At 39.5% G+C, this 26437-nt stretch overlaps 1 protein-coding gene across 1 annotated transcript in view; it reads left to right on the top strand.

Moving 5' to 3' along the window:
* Positions 1 to 23638: 23638 nt before the first annotated feature.
* Positions 23639 to 26437, top strand: part of LOC138979511 (uncharacterized) — a 45162-nt gene continuing 42363 nt past the window's right edge. The window contains exon 1 of the mRNA XM_070352221.1: positions 23639 to 23707. The gene's annotated coding sequence lies outside the window, so the exon portion shown is untranslated. The remainder of the gene's footprint in view (positions 23708 to 26437) is intronic.

Below are 26437 nucleotides of genomic sequence, written 5' to 3'. Positions count from 1 at the left end.
CTTTAGATAAAGGGAGTAGTGATCCTAAATTGTTTTGGAAAACAATCAAATCTTTGGCATCTAAGGTGGCAGGTGTGATCTCCATTAATACAGAACAGTGGTATCAACATTTTTATAATGTGTTTAACTCTTTTACAAAAGAAAATAATGACCATACTGATTTTGTTGAGGATGGTGTTAATCGGGTATCTGATGGTGATGATGAGGAGGAGATGTATGACATGGATGCGCTTGAACGTGTCATCACGGAAAACGAAGTAAAAGAAGCTATTAGAGTATTAAAGAATGGTAAAGCTGCAGGACCCGATTATTTAATTGGGGAGTTCTTCAAGAATTCCGCCACAGCTGTTGTGCCGTTTCTTACAAAATATTTCAATAAATTGTTTACCTCAGGACTTTACCCTGATGTATGGACGGAAGCCATAATTCATCCCCTTCACAAGAAAGGTGATAAGAATAATCCTGATAATTACAGAGGTATTTCATTATTATGTATATGCAGCAAATTGTATAGCTACATTTTGAACAACAGATTGACGAATTGGATCGAAAAACATGAAATATTAAATGAGAGTCAAGCTGGTTTTCGCAGAGGCTATAGTACCGTTGATCATATTTTTACACTACAAGCTTTGGTACAGAAGCAGTTATTGACACACAAGAAGTTGTATGTTGCTTTTATTGACTTTCGTAAAGCTTTTGATTCAGTTGTAAGAACTACGTTGTGGAAAACTTTGAAGAAAAATGGAGTTAAAGGAAAGATGTACCAGGCGCTCAGCTGTATGTATGACGTGGTAAAAGCAAAAGTGCGATCAGGAAGTGATTTTTCGGACTCCTTTATGTGCCCAAGGGGTCTAAAACAGGGAGAAATTTGTAGTCCAGTTTTGTTTTCTCTACTAATTAATGAGCTAGCTAATGATATTGTCCAAAAGGGAAAACATGCTATTCAACTTATTCCAGACTTTTTGGAAATACTCATTCTGATGTTTGCAGATGATAATATTCTTATTTCAGGTTCTGTATGCGAGCTCCAGAATCAGTTAAACATTCTGTGGGATTCGTCTAGACGTCTTGGACTTGAAGTTAATTTAGACAAATCTAATATTGTTGTTTTTCGGAACGGTGGTCACTTGGCCTTGCGAGAAAGATGGGTGTATGGTGGACATCCTATGAGCGTTTTGAACATGTATAAGTATTTAGGAGTATGGTTGTCTACACGCCTGTCCTTCTCTCACACTCTTAATGATTTTGCTGCAAAAGGGAAAAAGGGAGTCATTGGTATTCTAAAATGTTTATGGCAACTGGGTGACAGATCTCCAGCTATTTTTTCAAGCTTTTCGACGCACAGATTCAACCGATGCTGTCATATGGTGCCGAAGTTTGGGGGGTTGAAGCAGACCATACACCTATAGAGAGAGTTCATTTATTCGCACTTAAACGTTTTTTGAATACGAGTATGAGAACACCAAATGCTATGGTCTATGGAGAAACGGGAAGGTACCCCTTGTTTATAAACAGCTTTGTTAAATGCATTCGTTTTTGGCTACGTATATTGAGGATGCCACATCATCGCCTTCCGAGCAAGGCGTATACAATGCTGAAATATCTCCATGAACAAAATAAGAAAACATGGGCCTCCTCGATCTGTTACACTCTGTACATGTACGGTTTTGATGAAGTATGGGAAAACCAAGGTGTTGGCGATGAGAGGGCGATGAGGAGACAGCATTTAAAGAAACACTTATTTCATCCTATAAGCAAACCTGGCTTGAAAATGAACAAGGAAGTGAACGTTTCTCTCTGTACAGAACCTTCAAAAAAAAGCCTGTAGGGGCGACCACCCCCAACCAGGCGCGTTCACAGGTGGCGGATAGTGTGATGGCCTTCAGATATGGAGGTTAGCTGCGAAATAAGCCAGGCTTGCCAGGACGAATAAGCAGTCGCGGACCAACTGGCGGTGCTTCCAACAGGAGGGGGCGGGGTAACAGGTGGCACTGTTACACCCAAGAAATACCCCAGGTGTCCAATGACGGGAGCATCATGCGAACAAGAGCCGCATTTTAAGTTCTAGCCCTGGGGAAGGTCACCTCAGATAAACAAACCAGCCAGCTATGGCCAAATAGCCGGGTAGACTGGACTCGACAGCCCTGTAAAGCCACCAGTCTAGGAGAAGGATCACTCCGATATAAAAACACGCTGAAGCCGGATGAGCTGGGCCATGTATGGCGCATAACGACAGCTCAACGCATCAACGCTCATATGACAGACGACAACGAAAAAAAAAAAAGAACCTTCAAATCAACCCTAACATTATCCAACTATTTAAGTGATTTGAAACATATTAAAGCTAGAAATCTTCTGATTAGACTTAGATTGGGAGTATCTCCTCTGAAAGTGCATCGATTTCGCTTTAATTTAAATGCAACCTCCGCTGATTTATCTTGTCCATTTTGTTGTGGCAGTGTTGAAGATGAAGTCCACTTTGTTTTAGTATGCCCTAAATATGCTGAGTTAAGAGAATATTATATTCCACGAAAATACACTAGAATCCCTAACCCTAACCCTAATTGTTTAAATTAACCATGCTGTTTTCAAACACTAGTAAGCCGCTATTGCTACGTTTTTCTACATTTGTCATGAAGGCGCTTTCCATTCGTAATCCATAATCCGTAAACGAAACAGGGCGATTTTAGAGAGATTAAGAAGCACTACCACATTCGTTTCGTTGGCATTTTCGGTTGTAAAACGTCACACCTTTTTGAGTACACGTGACTTCCGATCTCTACGAACAGAAATTCGCTTCGCCAAGAGAAACGAAATTCGTAGAATTGGTCATTCTGACGAAAGTGACTTCGGTCGCGTTTTATATTCGAATAGTCATAAAATATGCCTACCTTGTGTAATCGATGTATGCTCTGACATCTTTAGGCGCGATTTATCATTGAAATGTTTTTAAAAATCAAGTTTAAAAAGCCGTAAAGCAGGCTTGAATTGGGTAAGTGAGTGTCTGAGCAGACGAAAGAAATTTCAAGATGGCGACCCAAACATCAGGCCGACTCAACTTTTCAGTCGGCTGGTCAAGCCGCCTAGAGGAGAAAAATGCATGAAGCAGTTAAAGTTTATGATGTGTTGAGTTGTGGCCTGAGTATCTGATGCGTTTCAGCAGAAGTGAGGCAGCTGGTATTATCTGATCGACACTTCTGAACCGGTGCGACCAGCGAAACGAAATTCTTCTGTCCTCTTAACCGCTGTACTAGCGACACATGGTGTTCCAATGACGGTACCCACCGTTAATTCAATTTTCATCTTCAGTTTCACAAAACAAAAAATGAAAAACGACTCAATTTTCAATATTTCGTTTTTCAATCTTCAATACGGTAAACAGAAAAACAGTTCACTTCCGTTTTTCAATATTTGATTTTCAATTCACAAATCAAAAAACGAAACAAGGTCTACTTCCGTTTTTCAATATTTTGTTTTTCTTCAAAACGGTAAACAGCAAAACAGTCTACTTCCGTTTTTCAATGTTTGATTTTCAAAGCGATAATAGAAAAACAATCAACTTCCGTTTCTCAATAATGTAATATCTTTCATAGTTTTCTTGTGCAATGAACGCTCCCCGATTTCCCAACCAATCGAAGCTCGGTGTCAGTTGCGCCATAACGCGGTCGGGTCACTTTGTGCCCCGGACTACCCCGGACTACAAGAAATGTTTGGACAACAAAGACAGATCAATAGATTGTGGCATCACATGATCTGTCTTTGTTGTCCAAACATTTCTTGTAGTCCGGGGTAGTCCAGGGTAGTCCGGGGTAGTCCGGGGTAGTTCGGGGTAGTCCGGGGTAGTCCGGGGCACAAAGAATATAATATAAAGGGAAAGCGTGTGCTATCATTCCCAGGAACTCTGATGTCAAATTTCATACAGATCGGTCCAGTAGTTTAGTCTGAATCGCTCTACACACACACACACACACACTCACACACACGCACAGACAGACAGACAGACAGACACACACACACACACCACACACACACACACACACACACACACACACACACACACACACACAATCGTCCGTGTGCGTGCATTCAGGGGCAGTCCGGGGTAGTCAGGGTCAGTGGTTGAAAATAAACTTGTTGACTTGACTTAAAATTGTGTGTCTGGGTTTTGTAAATAAACACAGATCAATAGATTGTGGCATCACATGATCTGTCTTTGTTGTCCAAACATTTCTTGTAGTCCGGGGTAGTCCGGGGTAGTCCGGGGTAGTCCCGGCGGGGCACAAAGTGACCCGACCGCGTTATGGCGCAACTGACACCGAGCTTCGATTGGTTGGGAAATCGGGGAGCGTTCATTGCACAAGAAAACTATGAAAGATATTACATTATTGAGAAACGGAAGTTGATTGTTTTTCTATTATCGCTTTGAAAATCAAACATTGAAAAACGGAAGTAGACTGTTTTGCTGTTTACCGTTTTGAAGAATGAAAAACTAAATATTGAAAAACGGAAGTAGACCTTGTTTCGTTTTTTGATTTGTGAATTGAAAATCAAATATTGAAAAACGGAAGTGAACTGTTTACTGTTTTCTGTTTACCGTATTGAAGATTGAAAAACGAAATATTGAAAATTGAGTCGTTTTTCATTTTTTGTTTTGTGAAACTGAAGATGAAAATTGAATTAACGGTGGGTACCGTCATTCGTTCCCCCGCCGAGTGTCTTTTGCAACCACGAAAATGCCAACCATATGAATGTGGTAGCCCTTCTTAAAGTCTCTACTAGTAGGATGTTCTTGTTTCTGTTCACTATGTGCATTTGTATGCTGGTGCTTGAGATGTGCTCATCTCCATGAAAAGGGCCCAAGGCCTACTCATTAAAACATTCAGACTTCAGACCTCTCTCTCTCTCTCTCTCTCTCTCTCTCTCTCTCTCTCTCTCTCTCTCTCTCTCTCTCTCTCTCACGCTGCACCTCTCAATCGCTCTTTCTCTGCACCTCTTTAAAATCGCTCTCTCCTTGTCTCTCCCGCCCCCCCCCCCCCCCCCCTCTCTCTCTCCATCGGTCTTTCTGGCTTCTCTTGCTCTTTCTTTTTTGCTCGCTCTTTCCCCCTCCCCCCCCCCCCCCTCTACCTCTCTCTCTCTCTCTCTCTCTCTCTCTCTCTCTCTCTCTCTCTCTCTCTCTCTCTCTCTCTCTCTCTCTCTCTCTCGCATGATACCGTATATACACACACGGATGTGTTTCTGTGTGTGAGTTTGTGTGTACGATACCACGTGAACGTGTGCGTGTGCGTGTGTGTGTGTTAGTGTGTGTGTTTTTGGGTGTAATGCCGAGAGAGAGAGAGAGAGAGGGAGAGGGAGAGAGAGAGAGGTAATTGAATTTGCCTTTTACCGAATGGAAACTATTGTCAAAAACAGTGCAATAAGAACTAAAACTAACCAACCATAAAATAAAAAGCACCCTCCATCCCTCACTCTCTTTCTGTTAACTGTCTTTCTCTTCCGCTTTCTCTGTCTGTCTGTCTGTCTGTCTGCATGTCTCTCTCCCCCTCACATTCCACAAAAAGAATTTGGGAGATAAGAAAAGGTTTCACTATCCTCGGTTATACCTTGTGTCAATATTTCTATTTAAAAAGATATGCAATAAGTGAAAAAAAAAAAAAACCGCGGGTTAGGGGGAAGAATTTACCCGATGCTCCCCAGCATGTCGTAAGAGGCGACCAACGGATTCTGTTTCTCCTTTTACCCTTGTTAAGTGTTTCTTCTATAGAATATAGTCAATGTTTGTAAAGATTTTAGTCAAGCAGTATGTAAGAAATGTTAAGTCCTTTGTACTGGAAACTTGCATTCTCCCAGTAAGGTCATATATTGTACTACGCTGCAAGCCCCTGGAGCAATTTTTTTATTAGTGCTTTTGTGAACAAGAAACAATTAACAAGTGGCTCTATCCCATCTCCCCCCATTCCCCGTCGCGATATAACCTTGAACGGTTGAATTAGCACAATGATTAGACTTATTGATGACACCATAGATATTATGAATACAATGGATAAACCTGGAGTTTTATTGGCAGTTGATTTTCGACGCGCTTTTGATAGCATATCCAAAGACTTTATTTTGTTTGCTTTTGATAAGTTTGGTTTTGGAGACAATTTTAAGAAATGGGCTTCGGTTATCATGAATAACAGTCAAAATTGTATTAATTATACAGGGTGGATATCTGAGCATTTCCCTGTGGAATCAGGCATCCGTCAAGGATGCCCATTCTCGCCGATGGCATTTATTATAGCCCTTGAATTGTTAGCAATTAAGATTCGTTCAGATGAAGATGTTGAGGGTATCCGGCTACCCATGTCACCTTTTGAGGTATCACCAATGAGGGTCCTAAAACTGCTCTTATATGCCGATGATGTCACCCTTTTTTTACATGATCAAAGAGATCTGGAAAGAGCTTTACATATTTTAAACATGTTTAAAGCTGTTTCCAATTTAGAAGTGAATGTAAATAAAACTGAAGCCATGTGGATTGGGTCAAACAAATACTGTACTGACCAATATTTTGGTCTTAAATGGAAACGGAAAGTAAAAATCGTTGGAATTGTTTTTTCAAACAATATACCTGCGTCATCAATTGAAGACAACTGGTCTAAGAAAATTCAACGTATGCAACAAATAATTTTTAATTGGTCCAAAAGAAACTTAAGTATACAAGGTAAAATTTGCATTGTTAAAACCTTTCTTATATCTCAGTTTGTTTATATCTTCCAGTCTCTAGCAGTGCCTTATCATGTTTTACATCAAATTAATTCCATTTTGTTCAGGTTTATTTGGAAGAAAAAATATTCAAATACACGGGCGTTTGAAAAAGTAAAACGAACAATTATGTGTAAATTAAAAGATGATGGTGGATTAAATATGATAAATGTTGTGGATATGCACAACTCATTTATGATGTCGTGGGCTATTGGTCTGCAGAACTCTACAGACAATTACTGGTCTGTCACTCCTAGATATGTTTTTTCAAGTTTGGGTAATGGTTTGTCCTGTTTTGACTCTAATGCATCCTCCAAGAAGCTGGTTGGCGTTGTTAACTGCAGATCGGTCTTTTGGAGACAAGTATTGTTAACCTGGCTAGACAACAAACACATTTTGTATGAAAAGTATGATGCCACACCTGTTCCATTGATGAATCAATGTATATGGAACAACATGAATATACAATATAAACATAAATGCCTCTTTTTCAAAGATTTTATTAAATGTCATATTTATCATGTAAAGGATGTCATGAATGAAATCGGTGACATGATTTCATTTGAAGAATTATGTCAAAAGGTTGCTTATAAACCAGCCAGACAATTTGAGTATAATGCGTTATGTACAGCACTTAAAACAAAACTGATTAACGCATTGCCATACCGATATGTTCTGTTGCAGGGTTTGACTCGTATTGGTAATATTACACCAAGGGAAATAAGAACTGTTTTGGTTAATTTCGAGGTACAAACTCCGAGCGCCTGTTCTTTTTGGCAAAGAAAGCATAATATTGTTCTGGAATCAAGACACTGGCTGTTAACTGTTAATTGTACAAAAGAAGAACGACTGCGTCTGCTTCATTGGAAAATGTTACACAGAATTTACCCAACGAATATTTTACTAAACAAGATGGGTTTATGTCAAACTAATAATTGTGAAGTTTGTAATGAACTGGATACACTTGAGCACTTCTTTTTTCATTGTCAAGAGGTGAGGAACGTTTGGAAACTATGTAAAGACTTTATTTTTAAGCAAATTTATTATAATATAACTTTGAATGAAACAGATATATTATTTGGTTTTTGGAATGAAAATTTAAAAAACGATCAAATTTACTTTATAAATTATTGTATTTTGATAACAAAAATGACCATAGGAAAATTTAAGTATGGGAAGAAGTTAGACTTACGTATTTTATTGGAATTAGAGTTAAACATTAGACAGAAATTTATGTTTTGTATAATATAAAGTTGATTATGTTATACAGAAAGAGACCAAGGAAGAAGGATGCTCCCCGCCTTAAAGAAACAGAAAAAAAAAAAAATTACAAAAATCGGGCAAAAAATATGGGTTGAAGCATCCTGCATGCAACTGAGGTCAAAAAAAAAAAAAAAAAATCTCCCCCCTTTCCCCGTCGCGATATAACCTTGAACGGTTGAAAACGACGTTAAACACCAAATAAAGAAAGAAAGAAAGAAAGTGAAAAACAAAGCCCTTTTTTTCTAAAAAGATCAAAATCCGAAAGAAACAACTGAACATCATGCAGAGACTTTCTTACGAAAATTACAAATCTCTGGTAAAGTGAAAGAAACAACAAAACATTCCTTCTGAGAGAGAGAGAGAGAGAGAGAGAGAGAGAGAGAGAGAGAGAGAGAGAGAGAGAGAGAGAGAGAGAGAGAGAGAGAGAGAGAGAGAGAGGGTGCACCGAGAGAGAGAGAGAGGGTGCACCGAGAGAGAGGGTGCACCGAGAGAGAGAAAGAGAGAGAGAGAGAGAGAGAGAGAGAGAGAGAGAGAGAGAGAGAGAGAGAGAGAGAGAGAGAGAGAGAGAGAGAGAGAGAACTCAGAACTCAGAATGGTTTATCATATTAAGGCCACAGATAGTGAGAGTGAGAGAGAGAGAGAGAGAGTGAGAGAGAGAGACAATGACAATGACAATGACAATTCTTTATTTTACGAGAATAAGCATTTTTTTGCATCTGGCCCTCGCCCTAAAGAGGGACTAAATCTACTATAATAACTACTACTACATACTTACATAATTAGTAAAACAGTATAAGTTTATGTACATAAGTGCATTATATGAAACATTGTAGTTTATAAATGTTCATGACAAGGTGCAAAGCAAAAATGTGCAAGTCAATTAGAGTCAGAATACTATGTAATAGTACTTCAACTCTGTAAGACAATGGATAGTAATTATGCAGAACATCATAATTTCGTGAACAAAACTATAAATCAAAAGTGAGTGACTCTGTCCCAAAGGACATAACAATCAAGAATATACTATTTTCATTAAATGGGATATATATTTGTTTTTGAAAGAATCTGTTCTGGTAGCTTCCCGTAAGGCATTCGGTAGAGCGTTCCAGAGACGGCCACCTGAATAAACTAGACTAGACTTAAATAAGTCTATCCTAGGAAGAGGAGTGTTAAATTTCATTAGGTGGTGTGAATTCTTCAAAGAGAATTTTGATCAAATGGTTTGAGAGAGGGAGAGAGAGAGAGAGAGGGGGGGGGGAGAGACAGAGTGAGTGAGTGAGCAAGAGAGATAGAGAGTCACACACACACACACACACACACACACACACACACACACACACACACACACATTAGTCAAGCTGTCGAACTCACAGAATGAAACTGAACGCACTGCTTTTTTCACCAAGACCACATACTCGTAGTTTCGTCAGTCCACCGCTCGTGGCAAAGGCAGTGAAATCGACAAGCCATGCAGAATAGTGCGGTAGTGGTCGCGCTGAGCAGGATAACACGCTTTTCTGTATGTCTATTCTTTTTAGCTTACTGAGTTTGTTTTTAATCCAACCATATCATATATATCATGTTTTTGGAATCAGGAACCGACAAGGAATAAGATGAAATTGTTTTTAAATCGATTTCGGAAAATTAATTTTAATCATAATTTTCATATTTTTAATTTTCAGAGCTTGTTTGCAATCCAAATATAACATATGTATATGTTTTTGGAATCAGAAAATGATGAAAAATAAGATGACATTATTTTTGGATCGTTTTACAAAAAAAATAATTTTACTTACAAGTTTCCGATTTTTAATGACCAAATTCACTCATTAGTTTTTAAGCCACCAAGCTGAAATGCAATACCAAAGTCCGGCCTTTGTCGAAGATTGCTTTGCCAAAATTTCAATCAATTTGATTGAAAAATGAGGGTGTGACAGTGCCGCCTCAACTTTTACTAAAAGCCGGATATGACGTCATGAAAGACATTTATCGAAAAAATGAAAAAAAGTCCGGGGATATCATTTCCAGGAACTCTCATGTAAAATTTCATAAAGATCGGTCCAGTAGTTTAGTCTGAATCGCTCTACACACACACGTACACACGCACAGACAGACACACACATACACACACACACACACACATACACACACACACACACACACACACGCACACACACACACACATACACCACGACCCTCGTCTCGATTCCCCTTCTATGTTAAAACATTTAGTCAAAACTTGACTAAATGTAAAAAATGAAAAAGAGAGAGTCGTCAGTAAGTAGTGGTATTGACACGTAGCGATAATGACACGTAGCGCTAAAAGATGTAGTGATATTAACACGTAGTGATAAAGAACGAATGATAGCGACTCATAGACAAACTATTTGTAGCACTAATCAACGTAGCGATAGCGGCACGTAGGACAAATGACACGTAGGACAAATGATACGTAGCACAAACGACACGTAGCGCTGGCGATACGCACCCCAAACCAACTGAAGGGAAAGAATCTAGCTTACTGCTTTACTGATTTCGGCAAAACCAATGCATTTGCATGCCGAAGTCATTCCTGCTTTGATTTCAATCATTCTAAATGATCTGAATGCAAAACATGTACGAAAACGAGCTGATCGAAATGAGTAACACTGCACCTGCATATAGACTGTACTGCCAAAGCGAAGGTCGTCTGCGACTGGAGATTTCGAAGTCGAACAGCGACGTTTCTTCACTCTCAGCGGTTGGCTTCCTCGGAAAAGTAACAAGTCGCGTAAGGCGAAATTACAACATTTAGTCAAGCTGTCGAACTAACAGAATGAAACTGAACTCACTGCATTTTTACAGCAAGAGCGTATACTCGTAGCATCGTCAGTCCACCGCTCGATGCACTGGCAGTGAAACTGACAAGAACAGCGGAGTAGTAGTTGCGCTGAGAAGGATAGCACGCTTTTCTTTATCTCTATTCTTTTTAACTTTCTGAGCGTGTTTTTAATCCCAACATATCACATCTATATGTTTTTGGAATCAGGAACCCACAAGAAATAAGATGACATTGTTTTTAAATCGATTTCGGAAATTTTATTTTAATAATAATTTTTATATTTTTAATTTTCAGAGCTTGTTTTTAATCCGAATATAACATATTTATATGTTTTTGGAATCAGAAAATGATGAAGAATAAGATAAACGTAAATTTGGATCGTTTTTAAAAAAGAACCTTTTTTTTTTACAATTTTCAGATTTTTAATGACCAAAGTCATTAATTAATTTTTAAGCCACCAAGCTGAAATGCAATACCGAAGTCCGGCCTTCGTCGAAGATTGCTGGGCCAAAATTTTAATCAATTTGATTGAAAAATGAGGGTGTGACAGTGTCGCCTCAACTTTTACAAAAAGCCGGATATGACGTCATCAAAGGTATTTATCGAAAAAAAAGAAAACAAAAGTCCGTTGATATCATTCCCAGGAACTCTCATGTCAAATTTCATAAAGATCGGTCCAGTAGTTTGGTCTGAATCGCTCTATACACACACACGCACAGACAGACACACACACACACACACACACACACACACACACACACACACACACACACACACACACACACACACTCCCCCCTCTACGTTAAAACATTTAGTCAAAACTTGACTAAATGTAAAATGCGTGACTTGATATCTAGCGAAAGCAACATTCTATCTTTCCGTTCATGCGTTGTTTTTGTGTACAATCTCTGAAAATTTTATTTCGAAAAAGGCGGCCGTAATTATTTTGGGGTTTCCGCCTAGTGGTGTTTCAAACCGGTCACGTTCAGATATATGTCAAACCGAAACACATGTCGGAGATGAAAACAAAATGGCAACCCCCATCACGCGCACACACCTCAACAAATCATTCAAACACATATTAACTGAATGCAAAAAGTACAACGAAGGTGGCAGGTGATATAAAACCAGAATCATTAACCGTTCAATAAAGAATACGTCCGCCGCAGGGCTCATACAATCAAATATTTCATATCACGTCTAAATTCATGCATGAACAGAGAACGCTATCGAGTAGATCTTGACAACACTTCTGTCTCATTAAAAAAAAAAACATCTGACGTCTTCTGCGTTAAATCTTTGTGTCTTTTCATTTCCCTTTGTTTCACACCATACAAAAACTTGAAGACAAACAACACATTTATGCAGGAAAAGAGAAAACTATCAAACATATCTTGACAGCAATCTGTCGCTTTCAAAAGATATAAACAGCTAGTGGCTACGGCGTTTCCATCTTTCTTCATCAAAGAAGTGTACACACATGTCCACACACACACACACACACACACACACAGACGCACACACACACACATACACACACATACGCACACACACACACACACACACACATACACACGCACACACAAACGCACACACACAAACACAGGGGCGGCGCTCTTATATTTGAACGTTTGCATCATATATTTGGAGTTTAACATGCTCGCAATTCCTCATTCCCCTTCTTAGTATTATCATACTGCATAGAAGAGCTTATTACTGCAACAATACATTGAGAACAATCAATGAAAAACAACAAAGTGCGCATTGTGAGAGACGCTTGACGCTTTGACACTTTATTGTCATTAGCTAATAAAATATAAAACAACAATTTCTGCATCATTCATAAAAGGGGTAAAATGACGAATGAACAAAACATTAATAACAACAAAAACATAGCAAACTAGTTTATGAGTACGAACAAACAAACACACCGACACGAAAGCCATAGGTAAACAAAAATATCTAAGACTAAGGGTAAAAAGCAAGGTATAGTATGTACACACAAAGGAAAATACTGATCCAACAGTTAACACACACTCATACAAGAGGCGAAGCCTTCAAGGCTCCCGTAAGAAATCAACAAACACAAACTCACTCACTCCGTAACACACACACACACACACATTCACATACACACACAACCACACAACAACACACATGCAGGCACACACACACGCACACACACACGCACGCACACACACAGTTAAAACTAACGCATCATATCAACTCCATGTATAATTTTCAAAAGAAGGCAAACAGATAAAATGACCAGGTTAATAGGTTAGGTACTTGCCATGTGGCCACTTTTTCCACTGCTGTCCTCAGTCCTATACTTTTTATCAAGACTTGTCACCATGCCGAGTGGATCTAAATTCGGAAGTCTTCATGTGGCTGAGGCATATCTGACATAGCGTCGATCTTGTTGTAGGTTAACCTCCTTTCTGAAACAAATGGCAAAATGCGATTAGTTATGATGACTACAACCTACACAAATATAAACAGTGTTTTGAAACAGAATAGTCAGGTTATACAAGCCACTTTACCTATGCAGCATGGTAACCCTACAATATGCGAAACATGTCGACTGCAGCAGCCTGGTTCTTAAAATAATTCTGACGGTCAACACAGCCAGAAATGCCAACAAAGACAAGAAAGCTGTTGCAAGGTAACCAAACGTTACATAGCGAATCATATGATAGTGCGTAAACAGCAAACAGTAGATCTACAATCAAAGAGAGGATCGAGTCTGGAATGAAACGCGATACAGATCTAGCATTCAAAAACTGTCTTTCACGTTCAAGGGAGTTGTTGCAAAGTAGATCTATAATATCTCACTCGCTACGAACCACTGCTATCGCAGTGGTCCCATGCACACCACTTCCCCACGAACCACTGCGATATTATGAGTTATTTCTAATATGCTGACTGTTAGCAAATGATAACAGACATGTCAAAAAAAAAGATATCGAGCATGAGTCTTTTAGGCGAATGCTGATATCGTTTGTGAGACATGTCTGTTATCATTTGCTAACAGTCAGCATATTAGAAATAACGATTTTATTACCGTTTAAATCGACCAAAAGAAATTTCGAAGCGAACCCGCGAAGTAGACAGAACAGCCGCAATGGGAACTGGAGCGCTCCTTCCTGATTATGCCTGTCAGTCAAAGAATTCTCGTGACCTGGGTCAGCCAATCGGAGTAACACACCTGACGTGATGAATATTCACAGGTCAAATGCGTTTGACACACAACAAACCATGTTGAACATGCGTTTCGGTTGCTTCGCTTTTTCTTGTTGAACAGAGAGCGACAGATTTAGAACCGACTCCAGACGGATGCCGGGAAATGACGTAAAGATACATTTGACGTAAAGCGAGTGACGCAATTTCACTTGATTTTCCGAACTTTGATCATTTAGATTTCAGGTGATCGAGTCGGCATTGCACACTCAGAGGATGGGCGGTGCCTCGCTGTTCCGTAAAGCACCCACCGACAAAACTCGCTTTTCGGTATTTTTTAGATATTAAAGAGAGTATTATCTGACAGCATTTGAAGTGTCATTCGTTAGAATAAATCACACTGATATTGCTGATTTAAATTTTTACTTTGTCTTGTTAATGTTTAGCTTGATAAACAAAAATGGTCCCTGCCTGAACGTTATAACATTTAGAGGGTCACCTAGAATCCGTCCTGATTGGTCAAAAAGCCATATGGGGCACTGAATTGGTAATAACAGTGTTTGACCTTTGGATTTTTTTTAGCTCAATGACGTCAATTTTTGTACGAAAATAGAGAGGCTGGCTCTCAAGTTTAACCAATCGTCTGCAAATTACCAAGCTAGTTTCACTTCTGTCTGCTGTAGAACGATGACGCGAGGTTTGATTTCGTACTCGCTGGCTTTGTGCAAATTTGCAAAACAACAATGGCGTCTACCAGTACACGTGCTGAAACACTGCTATCGCAGTGGTTCGTGGGGAAGTGGTGTGCATGGGACCACTGCGATAGCAGTGGTTCGTAGTGAGTGAGTAAACCACGCGAATTTGAAGTGATGGCCCTGCGTTCAGCGTAATTTTGATGCCAGAAAAAGGGTTATTTATACCCCCACCTAAATCAGCTATTTTCTAAGTAAAACACTTGAAACTTTGCACTGAAGGGCATCAACATATCAACAGTAAACCCTGAAAGTTTCAAATATCTGTGTTGAGTACTTCTTCAGTAATGATTTTTTTTACCAACTAATACAAATGGCCAGTATACAGTGGAAAGCATAGGGAAAATCGCACAGTAGTGAGTGAGTTTACTAAATTGTACAGACAAAACCATGACAGTGCATGTTTTGAATCTGAGGAAAAAATCGTGATCATTTTGACTTTGAGAACAGATTCATTCCGTTTCCTTATATCTGCATGTTCAAGTAAATGGTGGACAGTTTTTTTCGGGCAGAGTAAACTTAACTTGAGACTCTACTGCAAGTCTTGAAATTCACATAAATCGAACCACGAACAAAGACATCCAAACATTACAGGCACTTTAGATCAACTCATTTCACTAGAGGTGACTGCCTAGCACTGTGTTTGACATCCGTGTCTGCTGAAATAAAAAGAAATTAAAACAAAACGGATTAACAGTAGGTGACACGTTATCAGAGTGGGAGACACTCTGAACTTACCGGGATACGGCTGCAAGATCGACACTGACTGCCCTTTCGACAGCTCTTCCTCGCGTGGACATTGGAAAAACACTGTGCAGATCAAATTGTAGGAAATTTCCCTTTGGTATCTTCTTTATTTACTTTTCTGGAGCTTCGAAACCGAACAACATGAAATCGTCTTCCCCGGCGAATCGGCGAGGTGAGAACTGGACCACAATCCTTCGCGCGACCCCTGACCTGATCTTGACACAACCTGCCGTCTACATACCACACACGAGACAAACCAGTCAACTGCTTGTACCCCTTCAAAAAAAACCACCACCCGTTTTCTTTGGATACACGCTTTAACTACACACATATGTAAATCGCCGTGAGCTCTTGTGAGAAACGGCGATTAATAAATGTCCATTATTATTATTATTATTATGCCGACACAATGTTGATCATTGCTTCAATAATTTGAAGATGGTGCTTGAAAATTAACCACGTGAAATGAGTATTTCGGTGTTTAGCCAAAAATGTTAAAGTTTCTACCACAGACATACATACATACGCACGCACGCACGCACGCACGCACGCACGCACGCACAGACAGACACAGTTTAGCACCGCATAGGCTACACTTACGTGAGCCAAAAACCAATCAATCTGCAGACCACAAATATTTAAAACCAATAAACCACTAGTCGGCGTTACCCTCGCGTGACTAGTAGGGGAACATGTCTAAATACTTTCTTTCTTTATTTGGTGTTTAACGTCGTTTTCAACCATTCAAGGTTATATCAGTCGCGACGGAGGGAAGGGGGGAGATGGGATAGAGCCACTTGTCAATTGTTTCTTGTTCACAAAAGCACTAATCAAAAAATTGCTCCAGGGGCTTGCAACGTAGAGAATGCAAGATTCCAGTACAAAGGACTTAACATTTCTTACATACTGCTTGACTAAAATCTTTACAAACATTGACTATATGCTATACAAGAAACACTTAACAAGGGTAAAAGGAGAAACAGAATCCGTTAGTCGCCTCTTACGACATGCTGGGGAGCATCGGGTAAATTCCCAACCAATATGGGACTCCCCCTGTGCGGGTGTAGACTATATAAGCATTGTGTGTGAGAGAGAGAGAGAGAGAGAGAGAGAGAGAGAGAGAGAGAGAGAGAGAGAGAGAGAGAGGGAGAGAGAGAGAGAATTGAATTGAATTGAATTGAATTGAATTGAATTGAATTGAAATTTATTTTACGAGGGTAACAGAATAAGCAATGTAAACATGCTTTTTTTCCATCCGGCCCTCGCCCATTGAGGGGTAACAAAATAACAAGAAGAAATAGAAGTTAAGTTTAGCTACAGTACAAATGACACAAATAACATAATTAACATGTCAAGCAATCAATAAGACATTTTAAGATGCATTTTGATTCTTTAGCTATGCTTGAAAATTATATATATAACAACAAAATTGTGTATGTATAAGAAATATCCTTCATGGTTAGAATCATGTTTTTTCCATATAATCAGAGAGTACAGTGATATTTTGCCAGCTGCTTGATAATATTTCTTATAAGTTTCCATGTGATATGTCGCTGCGCTGGTGGTGACAACGCTGTCTGTTGTGTCCGTAATCTTTGACAAAGAACAAATGTTTATTTTGAATGTTTTATGTATGTTATTATTACGGACACAAACGCTCAGCAATGTAATTTCTCTTTTAGAGATTAATAAAGTTATTGTATTGTATTGTATTGTATTGTATTGTAGAAACAGCATGTACGTACTAATGTTCCTTGAATGATGTTTCATGAATTTGTAATTTAATTATATCAGAATGCGCCAGAATATCATAGACTGAACTTGTACAGGTCAATTCTTGGAGTTGGGGTTATTTATTTGTTAAATTTTCCATTATGATTTATTTTGAAATTCGAGGCAATGAGTGTAGGTGCATTCCCTGGCATAGTTCTATACATCATCACCCTTTTGTTATATATATGCAAATCTAAATTTGATAAATCGTTTATAATCAGACATGGAAAGAGATGTATTTTTTAAAATAATTAATTTAACAGCCCGTCTATGTAAACTGCCAAATGTGTGTTTCAAAGTGTGTGCACTTGCAGAGTCCCACACTGTGGAAGCATAGTCAATAGCTGACTGAATATGTGCCTGAAAAACAGTTTTCTTGTGCGAAGGTCTAAAAAGTGTTTGATTTTTGATAACTGAAATATTTTTTCAGATGTGTTTTTACAAAGTGTATCTGCCTGTTTTGACCAAGACAGGTTATTGTCAATGGTTATTCCCAATACTTTATGGCTATCAACTTCGGTAACATCTTGATTTTGTATTTGCAATGTCGGAAATCCAGATGTTAGGGTTGGTCTTTTTTGCCTCGTGGTCAGTAGCATTTAGTTTTATTTTGGTTCAGTGACATATGGTTTACTTATAACCATTCTAGTAATCGATCAATATAGCTATTCTGATGAACACGTGGGGGAATTCGGGGGCTGTGATTGGATGGTCTCTTCCGATCATCAAAGCATAATGCTACGGAAGTCGGCCATTTTTCTCAATATCCAAAAGCATATTGTCAATAACAAAGACGCATGGTTCCGGTTTACCCATCTGTACCACGCGGCGATGTTTCTATCGACAACAGCATACACTGACAACTTGAAATTCTTCTTGGGAATGTTTTTCAGCTTTACAAATGTCGATAGCATACACTTTTCTGCTAACTTCCCGATGAAACAGGACTAAACCAATTATTTTCTGTCCCTAAACACCACACAATGCCCAAAGTCGAAAGATGTAGTACAAACAGGAGAGTAAAACGGAACAGCCGTTTTTGTGTGCCTGTGTGAGCTCAGTTGCCGACTCAGTTTCGCATTCGGCTTTTCATATCTCGTAACTCCACACTAAATACCCCACTTCCCCCCTGAAGTATTGATGTACAACCCATGGCACTAACATTCATGTAGTCGTTTATAACTTAGGTTAAAAAGTTCGCTTCATGACGAGACAAGTATAAATGCCATTCACCCAAACTGAAAACTTCTTGCCGTCTGCTCGCGTTGTACGGATTAGCTGTTCTCTTCTCCTCTCCTTGTTGCATCCTAGTTCTTCAGTTGTTTCCAGTTTTCCGTTGATGTTGTGTTTTGGTCTTCTTCATAAGTAGTCTTGTTCAAAATGAAACAAACTCAAACTTCTTTTTGTTGTATACGAATGACAGGGCCGGACCCAGGGGGGTGTTCCTGGGGTTCCGGAACCCCACCCCTGGAAAAAGCATGTACCTTGCTTTGAGTGTTGTTGTTTTTTTTACTAGTTTTAGCACCAAAACAATGCTGCTCTTAACCCTCAAAACAAGGCCCAGAATGCACCAGATTGCACAGATTTTAACCGTTTTTCAAAAATTTTCTGGGGGAGCATGCACCCGGACCCCCCTATTTCGCGCGCCTGCTTTGCAGGCGCGCGCTTGTGGCTTCGCCACTTCGCTGATTTGCCCCGCCCAAAAAAGGAGGAACCCCTCCCTTACAACTCATTTGGTCCGGCCCTGAGTGAACTAATAAAAAGCTGTTTAACAGCTGTGTTGTCAAATCGATTTTTTTTCCAAAGTCGGTGTGGCGCCTGCGCAAAACTAATGCGCATAAGAAACGGCGTCTGCTATCAAAACCTGAGATCAACGCATCGACTCAAAAACTGACATTTTGTAAGTTTGGAACAACAAATCAAGGTCAGAACAGCTATATAATCGCTATTGTGTTTTCAGCGTAGCAATAGGGTCCGATATTTAGACTCGAACAAGTATAATGCGACTCGTCTTCGACTCGTCGCATTATACTTGTCTCGTCTAAATATCGGACCCTATTGCTACGCTGAAAACACAATAGCTGGTAATGTTTTCTTGGAGGATATTTGCTAGTTTAATACGATTTTTGGGACTCGAATGAATTGTAGTATCATCTGCAAATAGTTCACACATTCATTTTACAAATAGAGGTAGGTCGTTTATATAGATAGAAAATAGTAATGGACCATTTGATGAACATTGTTGCAAACACAAATTCGAACATCTGTTGACGTTATGGCTTTACGTAAGCATTTGATCGAACAATATTTAGTGACTGAAAAAGCTGAAAATGTCTCCGAAGTAGCGAGTTTGGTGTGTTTCTTCTGCACACTCGGGTGCTAATGTAAGTGATCCGAAAGGTAAGAGTAACAAACGAACCACCAACAAATCGTATGTTCAGCAGGGCGCACTCTATTTTTCAAGTCTTGATGATCCTGAATATTGTTTGCAGAAACAATACCCAATAAGAAAAGGCTACGAAAACTTCAAAATTGCGGTGCACCTCGAGGCAGATGTCTGCTCTATAATTGTAGGTCAGTTTTAACACCAAAAATAACGCAACAGACACGTTTGAACTGCGTATCTGCTCAAGGTGAAAGCGTGTTATTTTGTCTCCCTGTTTTGGGGATTTTCTGCGAGAGTTACCTTCTCTTAGCTTGGTTATGTCTACCTATTGAATAGACATATCAATGCAATGCAGACAACAAAAGCATTGCATCCTGTGTCAGACTATTCGCGGATATTGTCTAAGAGATTGCACCTGTATGTTATTTGCGGCAGAGTCTTGAATACCAAAGCCCGTCGACGCACAATACCGGAAGGAAGTCGACCATTCGGTTGAACAGGTAATATCCGGGATAACTCCTATAAGGGAAGTGATCTGCCTTCGGATGACACAATAGAAAAAAGGTGATAAAGGGTTTAATGACTGTAAACTGCCGTAAAACTGTGTATTAATTTACGTACAGCTGACAAATACGTCAGAGAGATTGCTAAAAAAGAACGGGTTTATATTTTGGGTAAATTAGTATTGCTCAGAACACGGATTTGGGTCATTTCTGAGTTTATGTCTTTGCCTGAGTGTTTTCATGTTGAGTGCATTCACAATAGCATCAGAGTTTTAGTAATAAAAAAAAGTTTTCCCAGCTAACAATTTTGTTATGATCGATAGATATCTGTTTTATGGAATGAAAGAGCTATAATATCAGAAGGTACTGTTCCGTCTAATGTGTTGTTGTAGTAAGTGTGGTTGTTGTTGTTGTTGTTGTTGTTGTTGTTGTTGTTGTTGTTGTTGTTGTTCAAGAATTGTAAATGTTCATGGGAGGTATCAAAACTGTATGAGCGGTATTTGAATTACACAAAAAACACACACACACACAGATGTGGAATCAAAACCAGTTCGACCTGCCAACTAATTATTCGACTTCGAGTTTCCTAAACTAAAAAAAAAAGCGGAAGAGAACACTGATGTACAGCAAAGATCCTTAGACCGGCTTACTGTGTTTGTATACAAACTGGCAAGTTTCTATTCCTTGACAAAAACCGTATAAAATGCTAAGACTTTTTTCGCATTTACTATATTTTCACTTGTCATTCAGTAACAAGATACTATTATATTTGACGAGGATCTTTAGAAAACACACACACACACACACACACACACACACGGCCACGCAGCCCCCCCCCCACACACACACACACACACGCGCACACAAACACACACACACACACACACACACACACAGGCGCGCACACGCACACACACACATACACACACACATAATTATACACACACACACACACACACACACACACACACACGAATGCCTTCTAATGTTACTGAGTCAGGGCTCCCCAAAGTACGCGTCCCTGCGTCCTACACGCACAAGAAGCCGAAATCACGTACTAGAAACTCATTGATAAGTTTGAAGTTATTTTAGCACATAGGTTTTTTTTATGGTCTTAACAGTGAAACATGTATTACGTTATCATTAAGATTCATGCTTTGTTAGCACTAAGCAGTTGTTTTAATCAGTCTGGTTTTTTCTTGTTTTCATCTTATGAACATTCTAAATGTTAGACTAACTTATTGTCTTGTACAGAATAACAACTGTGTGAATGGTGCTATACTGAATGAAAGAGTGTGACATGAAGTTCTTGTACATCATTGTAAAGAGTGTGCATGACGTTTTAGTTTAGATGTCAAGCGCTTAGAGCAAGCCTTTTTAACGAAAGTTTTTGATTTAGCGCTATATAAATGTTCTTATTATTATTATTATTATTATTGAGAGGGTCCCGGGACGTACTAAACCTATAAAGTGCCGGTCCCGGGACGCACTAAATTTCCGCTATCGTGCGTAGTGCAAGCACAAATGCCAATTTCAGGCCGGAATGATATGAAACACTGTGTGTTCCATTTAACAAGGTTAAGTTGATGTGTACTCTTCGAATATTCTGATGAAAAAAGACCCTTCATATCACAATATATATTCGCGATAACAATGCTTTATGGGACCACAGGTAGTTTCGGGTCCATGGGCTCTTGGGACCCTCAAAAACTCCGCGTAGGGGGTCCATGGACCCTTTAAACATTAAAAGTGGGGGTCCCGGGACCATCTACACTACTAGTGTAGAACGAGTGTCCGTGGGGAGCCCTGCTGAGTATGAATTCTAGGCTGTAAATTCTACACAAATATGAGCAGGTGAATGTTGTTGTCTTTTTGTATAGATATACACTGTAGCACCTGTCGTCGCAATGTTATAACTCAATGTCTTAATTTAACTTTTAATTTATAAAATAGCTATTCCATTTCAAAGATGCTGATGATTTTTTGCACAAAGTTGGGTCTTAAAATGATACAGGTTATGAAACGTTTTGATGGTGGTGGAAATATTCATGTCGGTGCAACCATATTTTAGTTGATTTTTCAAGCCTGCTTTTGAATAGACAATATATGATTGCTTACTGGCCTTAGAGTGAGAAGTCCCAGGTGACGAATAAACAAGTCGCGTAAGGCGAAAATACAATATTTAGTCAAGTAGCTGCCATTTTTCAGCAAGACCGTATACTCGTAGCATCGTCAGTCCACCGCTCATGGCAAAGGCAGTGAAATTGACAAGAAGAGCGGGGTAGTAGTTGCGCTAAGAAGGATAGCACGCTTTTCTGTACCTCTCTTTGTTTTAACTTTCTGAGCGTGTTTTTAATCCAAACATATCATATCTATATGTTTTTGGAATCAGGAACCGACAAGGAATAAGATGAAAGTGTTTTTAAATTGATTTGGACAATTTAATTTTGATAATAATTTTTATATATTTAATTTTCAGAGCTTGTTTTTAATCCAAATATAACATATTTATATGTTTTTGGAATTAGCAAATGATGGAGAATAAGATAAACGTAAATTTGGATCGTTTTATAAATTTTTATTTTTTTTTTACAATTTTCAGATTTTTAATGACCAAAGTCATTAATTAATTTTTAAGCCACCAAGCTGAAATGCAATACCAAACCCCGGGCTTTGTCGAAGATTACTTGACCAAAATTTCAACCAATTTGGTTGAAAAATGAGGGCGTGACAGTGCCGCCTCAACTTTCACGAAAAGCCGGATATGACGTCATCAAAGACATTTATCAAAAAAATGAAAAAAACGTTCGGGGATTTCATACCCAGGAACTCTCATGTCAAATTTCATAAAGATCGGTCCAGTAGTTTAGTCTGAATCGCTCTACACACACACACACACACACACACGCACACACGCACGCACGCACACACACACGCACATACACCACGACCCTCGTTTCGATTCCCCCTCGATGTTAAAATATTTAGTCAAAACTTGACTAAATATAAAAACGAATAAATCATTTTACTCCACCCTAACACGAGCAATTTAACTGCCCACGCCAGGTGTACCAAACTTTGACTCCCCTGTCTCCTGTTCGTCTTGTTGGTGGAAGGGGTCGGGGGAGGGGTATTGCGACATTCGTTTGCGCGAGATCACACTATTGGCATTATCCCTTCGCCCGCATCCCATTTTGCGTACAAGATTTTTACTGGAAGTAAACAAAACGGGGAGTGCACATTTCGTGGAGGGAGTAATTTGTTCGTGCTTTGGGGATCCTTTTCTCGTACAAAAGGTGTACTCGGAGAAAAAATTTCGTACGAAATCCCTACTCCGGAGTACATTTTTCGTGGAGGAAAAATTTCGTGTTACACCGGCTTCCGGCGCCTGTGGTCCGATCGGGGATCCTTGCGAACATTGCGTATATGCCCGTTTGACGTCATCGTATTGACAGTCAGTGACGTAGATTGTTCTAGCGTAGTCGGAGGGTTCTATTCTTCTGTTTTCTTGGATTTGGTGCAGAAGGGGGAAAGGGTGAGTTCTCAGTTAGGTTTGGTTAGATCGACGTTATTTCTCTGCTTTCAACACAAATGGCATGTATTGTACACCTTGTCCGTACTACTGTCTGCCTGTGTCTGAGTGTTTTCGTAGCATTGCAAGTAGTTTCAAGTAAACAAGCAGAAAGTGGACACATCATCAGTAACTTGGTTAGATTTGTCTTTTTCAATGCTTCGGCAGGATGCAGTGATTGCGCTAATATTTTTTCAAACCAGTAGACAAACTTTTATGATGAAAACTATCCAGAAAAAACGGTAGGCTGGTCATTGGAACCAGTAAGAGTCCAACTCAGATTACTGGATTTGTTGTTTTACCAGCGAAAAAAACCACGGGGAGACGAATTTTAGCATTTTAGACCAATATTTTGATAGTTCTTGTGTGGGCAAATAATGGATAGAGAGACAATATTATTCCCCCCTCTGCTTCTTTCTCTCTGTAAAGGTGTAGGGCTAGTTATTTTTCGGTAACTTACCCAACAACCAAAATCACTTACCCAACAACGGGCCTGAATCCTCGATAGCTCACAGGTTGATGAGTTAGACTTTGAGGGAACTACTTTAGCGATTGAAAAGTTCCGAACGCTCCAGTGTACGAACTATACATCTCCAGACCAAACATTACAAACATACTGCATTTAAACTGGCAACTACAGGCTTGAACACATTAATCTCCATATAAAATCTATGAGTTTGGTTGTTTTCTAAATCCAAATCTAACGATCAGTGCAGAGAAACTCGCTTTAGATCTCTTATGAGTGCTCGCAAACTCCCAAGGCAAGTAACTCTCGTACGACAAGAATAGTTCCCCTTCCAATTTTTCTGAACTGAGTTGCTTGGACAAGAGACTGCAATCACGGTTAGTTTTTGACAATATTTCATTTTATAAACAGATCACACGCAACCAAATGCACACATCGCATCAATTTAAAGAACATACAGCGGTTTCATACACTATTTTGCCCCAGAAAACGGAACTTCATACAGTTTTTAACGTTGGAACACGGGTGCAAAAGTTCGTCTGCTTGTCCCATTCGAAGAAAGAACATTTCCTAAGCGATACCAAAACATGACCAGTACACACACTATCTGCCTTTACCGGCACAGTAGAATAACAACATAACTGTGTACTTGATTTTAGTCCAAAACAGGGAAACTGACAAGAAGTGTTAACAGAATTGATTGATTTTCCCTGAACTATACAACCGCGCATTATTCAATCGCCAGCGCAGGTAGACTGGTTGAGTGATTTGGATTCGATCAAACTTTCGCACAAAAACTCCTCTTTTCTTTGAATAACTGAAGAAAGGAGGAATAAAGAGGTTACATACCTCGTCTCAGTGATTATTAAAAATAATGGTCACAGTTCGCGGTCATGAAAAAGCTCGCTGAAGCTCGCATTTTTCATGATCCGCAAACTTCGACCATTATTTTTGATAATCACTGAGACTCGGCATGTAACCTCTACGTATACATATGATTTAATTTACCTTTTTTTTTTTGCCACGGACAATTTTTTATTTTTGCTGAAACGTAATTTCCTTTTCCCGGAAATCCGCGATTTTTCGGACAATTCCCATGCCTGTGAGTAGGTGCTGTATCTGTCACTGTTGTCCATCATCACGATGTGTCAACTGATACACCAGTTAACAGTTTCGGCACTTACATGGTACAAAGAAGGAAAACTCACGTGATACCCAAAGCGATTCTGGTTGGACGAGAATTTTCGTCGAGCAACCGCTGCATCGTCTGCTCAACGTGATGGAAGCAATTGAACGGGACGGTGTGTTTTCCTCTACGTTATAACAAAAACCTCACGTTACATCCAAATTAGCGATGGCGTCAACATGCTGTGTTATTGGTTGCAGTAATGGGAGTAACCGACTTAAAAAATGGTGTTCGGAAGATTGCAAAATTCATTACGTGCCTCGACGGTCGTTAGTGTGTGGTTGCGAACCACCTTTCAGGTGGGCATTTGTTATCGCCTGTGTGTCGTGTTTTGACAAACTTTTAGTACGACTGATGTGAGCCGAATTTAGTGGGGAAAGTTCAGTGAATGCAAAAAGGTATGCCAAATAGTAGTGTGTCATGTTTCCTTTGCGTTGGGTTGTGGTGAAATACACAGCGGTTATCTGTTTGCGAGTTGCCTGGAACACGGTTTTTGACTCACTATGCGAAGCAAAAGTGAGTCTATGTACTCACCCGAGTCGTCCGTCCGTCCGTCCGTCCGTCCGTCCGGAAAACTTTAACGTTGGATATTTCTTGGGCACTATTAAGTCTATCAACACCTGATGTGGCCTGATGGTGTATGGTTACAAGATCTCAAAAAACATGTGCGGCAACTTGACCTCACTTCAAGTTCAAGGTCACAGGGGCCGTAATTGTTGTCTTAAAAACGACCATTTTCGCATTTTTTTCTGAAGTTATCGAGAATGGCAAACTTAGCTATGTATGCTATACAGGGCAATGTAAGCCCTATCTTTGGACACCAGTTTGGTTGACCTTGCTTCAAGGCCAAGGTCGCAAGGGTCCTGTATACATATTTTGAAGTGACCTTGACCCTGAACTATGGAAGATAACTGTTTCAAACTTAAAAATTATGTGGGGCACATGTTATGCTTTCATCATGAGACAATTTGGTCACATATGATCAAGGTCAAGGTCACTTTGACCCTTATGAAATGTGACCCAAAAAAAAGGTAGTGAACCA

Source organism: Littorina saxatilis, linkage group LG11 (genome assembly GCF_037325665.1).
Source record: "Littorina saxatilis isolate snail1 linkage group LG11, US_GU_Lsax_2.0, whole genome shotgun sequence".
Taxonomy (NCBI): Eukaryota; Metazoa; Mollusca; class Gastropoda; order Littorinimorpha; family Littorinidae; genus Littorina; species Littorina saxatilis.
The sequence above is the reverse complement of the archived record's forward strand: the minus strand, read 5'-3'. Positions and strand labels throughout refer to the sequence as shown.